The 4,558-nt window shown below is 45.5% G+C and overlaps 1 long non-coding RNA gene across 1 annotated transcript in view; it reads left to right on the top strand.

Moving 5' to 3' along the window:
• Positions 1-3,227: 3,227 nt before the first annotated feature.
• LOC115271851 overlaps positions 3,228-4,558 on the top strand; it is an 11,214-nt gene continuing 9,883 nt past the window's right edge. Inside the window, exon 1 of the long non-coding RNA XR_003900137.1 lies at positions 3,228-3,329. This is a non-coding gene — a long non-coding RNA (uncharacterized LOC115271851). The remainder of the gene's footprint in view (positions 3,330-4,558) is intronic.

The following is a 4,558-nucleotide window of genomic DNA, read 5'->3' as shown; positions in this document are numbered from 1 at the left end:
TATCTTTCTGAATCTGTGTTGTCTTATTCTTTGGGTAAATATCCACTAGGGGAATGACTGGAACGTACAGCAGTTTTATTTTTAGATTTTTTGAGGAATCTCCATACTGTCTTCCACATTGGCTGTTCCAGTTTGCATCCCCACCAGTACTGTGTTTTAATTTTAGCCACTCTTACAGGTATAAGGTGATATCTCATTGTGGTTTTGTGTTGGAAGCCGCCAAGTTTTCTGGCTGCCTCAGGCAAGGATTATCATCTCTGGGGAGTGAACGGGGAGTGAACCAGTAAACAAGATTTGCATCTGGAGGCTGGAGATTGCCATTTCCTGGTCCAAGATTTTGGCGTCTGTCATGCTGGGCCAGACGTAGAGTGGCCAAGGTGCACAAAAGATCAAAACTGCATTTTGGATTATTCAGTGCTAGCTTCCCCTCCCCAGCATTGCAAAGGCAAGTCTAGGCGCTTCTTTTGATATGCATTTGACTCTGTTTACCTGGTAACCAATCCGGGTCAGTTCTCCGCCCCAAAGTTCTATATAAGAGGAATTATTTTCTTAATGAGAGAGAGAAGAAAAAGAAGAAAGGAGACAGAGGCTTGATCGGAAACGGTGTGCGCTGCCTTCACTCTCTGCGTCTCTCCCTCCTGCCCTGTTTTTCTCTTCCTCCCTCAGGAAAAGAACCTGCGAGGATTTTCTGCCCTGCTGGCTGGGGTGGGACACGACAATTGGCGCCCAACGTGGGGCTGAGTAAGAGGGGTCTAGTGAAGAAACCGATCAAAGATAAAAAGAAGAAGAGAAAGAGGTAACGGCCGAGGTTAGAGGATTTAGAAGGAGACAACCATTCAGAATTAGCTGTGTGGCCCAGTGCTCGAGTGAGTGATCGGTGATTTTAGGGCAGTAATTAAATAAATCGTCTAAGCAGAGACCCTCAGAGTACAGGGATAAAAGGTATCTAAGTGTTTTTTCTAAAACCTCTGCGGAGGGAAATAATAACTTTTGGTGTGTGTGTGTGTGAGTAAACCTTTGTTTGTCTTGCGTCGTATAATTTGGGTGAATAATTGGGCATTATGGGTAACATCTTCTCTATTTGGGGGACTACAAAAAGAGTTTCTGATGATGAGTCATCAGATAGTGAAAGTGAGAGTATTGATAATGAAAGGGATCTAACTGAGGAAATAGAGCAATTGCAAGAGCAAATAAGATTAAAAAAAAAAAACACCTAGAGCTGAAATCACGATTAAAAGACCTTAAGGCTGGCGAAAGGGAGTCTACCATCGCGCCTTCACGGCGGACTCCCCAATCTCCACAACGGTGGGCAGCGCTTAAATATCCCCCGACTGCCAGCCCCTTAGTGGACAGTGAGGTCCCTGAGGCGTTTCCAGTTATTGAAACCACTGATGCCCAGGGGCAAGCATGGAAACAACATTCTGTTTTTGATTTTAAAGTCATTGAAGGGCTCAAATCTGCCATCGCGCAGTGCGGGCCCACCGCGCCCTATACTATGGCGATCGTAAGATCAGTGGCTCAGAAATGGCTCACCCCTAGTGATTGGTATGCGCTTGCTCAAGCAGCTTTATCTAGAGGGGATTATTTGCTATGGAAATCAGAATATGCTGTATTTTGTAAGGAGATTGCTCGACGTAATGTGCAAGCCAATAATGGCTGGGACTTGGAGATGCTAACAGGAGAGGGAAATTATGCTCGCACTGAGATACAGCGGCGATATGATGCCGGCTTGTTTGCTCAAATACCAACAGCTGGGATTGAAGCCTGGAAAAAGTTGCCATCTAAAGGGGATCATAGCTCCTTTTTAACTAATGTCAAACAGGGTCCAAATGAGCCTTTCACTGACTTCGTACATAGGCTTCTTAAGGCAGCAGGGTGTATCCTTGGTAACGGCCGTTGCTAGCTCCGAATTTGTTAAACAATTGGCCTATGAAAATGCAAATCCCGCATGTCGGGCAGCCATTAGACCTCATCAAAAAAGGACAGATCTCTCTGGTTACAGTAGATTGTGTTCGGACATCGGCTCAGCCTACCAGCAGGATTTAGCAATGGCTGCAGCCGAACCTTTAGGCCACCAAGACAAGAAAGGATGCTTCAACTGTGGTAGAGAAGGTCACTTTGCCAAAGACTGTCGATCCAACAAACGGCCCAATGATGGTAATGGTGCTCCTAGATTGTGTCCTCGATGTCAGAAAGGCCGACACTGGGCTAAAGATTGTAGATCAAAGACAGACGCACAGGGTAACCCTTTACCACCCCTGCAGGGAAACGGGAAATGGGGCCAGCCCCAGGCCCCGAAACCCAGACAAACCTCCGGGGCAATCAAGTTTGTTCCCACAAACAATCCGTTTCTGACCTCTGCAGAGCAACCCCAGGAAGTGCGGGACTGGACCTCTGTTCCACCGCCCGCACAGTATTGACTCCCGAGATGGGAGTCCAAATCCTACCTACTGGAATTTATGGTCCCTTACCCCCTAAAACTTTTGGTTTAATTTTGGGACGCAGTAGTGCTATAGTTAGAGGGCTACATGTCTGTCCTGGAGTGATAGACAACGACTATACAGGTGAAATAAAAATTGTGGCCTCCTCCCCCCAGGAGATTACCACAGTACCCTCAGGACAGCGCATCACGCAGTTACGTCTGCTGCCTCTTCCTGCTGCTGACAACTCGTTTAAAAACTCAAGCCAAGAAGCCCAAGGGTTTGGCTTCTCCGATGCTTATTGGGTACAGCCTGTTAACACCCAAAAACCCATACTTACACTCTGGCTTGATGGCAAAGAATTTCAAGGCCTAATAGACACAGGAGCAGACGTCACCATTATTAAAAAAGAGGCCTGGCCTTCACAATGGCCCTTATCCCCTACCTTAACCAACCTTAAAGGCACAGGGCAGAGTAAAAACCTGGAAAAGAGTACAAAATTGCTGCGCTGGCAGGATGCAGAAGGAAATCAGGGAGACATTCAACCTTATGTTATTCAAGGATTACCTGTTAATTTGTGGGGGCGAGACCTTTTATATCAAATGGGTATCATTATGTGTAGTCCTAATGATTTGGTTACAGCACAGATGTTAACTCAGGGATTTAAGCTGGAAAAGGGACTTGGAAAAAATGAAGATGGAATTATCCAACCTATTGAGGTACAAAATAACCATCAAAAAGGGGGTTTTGAAAATTTACCCTAGTGGCCATTGACATTCCTGTGCCCCAAGCAAATAAGATCACTTGGAAGTCTGATGACCCTGTGTGGGTTGATCAATGGCCTTTACTGAAAAGCTACAAGCAGCACATCAGCTGGTACAGGAGCAATTGGCTGCTGGACGCTTAGTGGTGAGTAAGTCCCCATGGAATACACCTATATTCGTCATAAAAAAGAAATCAGGTAAATGGAGATTGTTACAGGACCTTAGGGCAGTAAACAGTACAATGGTTCTAATGGGAAAACTTCAGCCAGGGCTTCCCTCTCCTGTGGCTATACCTCTAGGGTATTATAAAGTTATCATAGACCTTAAAGACTGTTTCTTTGCCATCCCCCTCCACCCTGATGACCAAGAGAGATTCGCCTTAAGCGTGCCCTCTGCTAATCTTAAAGGGCCCATGATAAGATATCAATGGAAGGTTTTACCTCAGGGCATGGCTAATAGCCCTACCTTGTGTCAAAGTTTTGTGGCAAAAGCCATTCAGAAGGTACGCGATGATTGGAGGGAAATATATATTATATATTATATGGATGACATTCTGGCAGGAAGAGACGGCCAGCAGGTGCTAAAATGTTTTGATGATTTACAATCGTCCCTACAGGCTCATGGGCTACAAATAGCCCCTGAAAAGGTGCAATTACAAGACCCTTACACTTACCTGGGTTTTCAGATTTCAGGAGCCCATATAACTACTCAAAAATTGGAACTCAGGTTAGACACTCTACGGACACTCCACGATTTCCAAAAATTACTAGGAAATATAAACTGGGTTAGGCCTTATCTTCGGCTCACCACGGGACAGCTCAAACCTTTGTTTGACATGCTCCAGGGGGACCCAGATCCCAAATCTTCTAGATCTCTCACTAATGAGGCCTGTCAAGCATTAAAAATTGTGGAGGAAGCCATCCACTCCCAGTTTGTCGCTGCCATAGATTATGATCAACCCCTCTCGTTTATTATTTGCAATACCTCTTTTACTCCTACAGCAGTTTTCTGGCAAAATAGTCCCATTAGGTGGGTGCATCTTCCCTCCTCACCTGCAAAGGTTATCTATCCTTACTATCTGGCTGTGGCTGACCTCATCGCTCTAGGGAGAGAACAAAGTATGAAGTACTTTGGCAAGGAGCCTGACTCCATCATACAGCCCTATTCAAAAGGTGAGCTTGACCGGCTTTTTCGGACTACTGATTGCTGGCCTATTGCGTGTGCTTCCTTTTCAGGTAAGATAGACAATCACTATCCACCTCATAAGCTCCTACATTTCTTTAAGAATCAGGAATTTATATTCCCAACAAAAACCTCTCAACAGCCCCTATCACAGGCCTTAGTAGTTTTTACTGTCGGATCCTCTGCTGGCAT

This window comes from Suricata suricatta, chromosome 1, assembly GCF_006229205.1.
Source record: "Suricata suricatta isolate VVHF042 chromosome 1, meerkat_22Aug2017_6uvM2_HiC, whole genome shotgun sequence".
Classification (NCBI taxonomy): Eukaryota; Metazoa; Chordata; class Mammalia; order Carnivora; family Herpestidae; genus Suricata; species Suricata suricatta.
The sequence above is the reverse complement of the archived record's forward strand: the minus strand, read 5'-3'. Positions and strand labels throughout refer to the sequence as shown.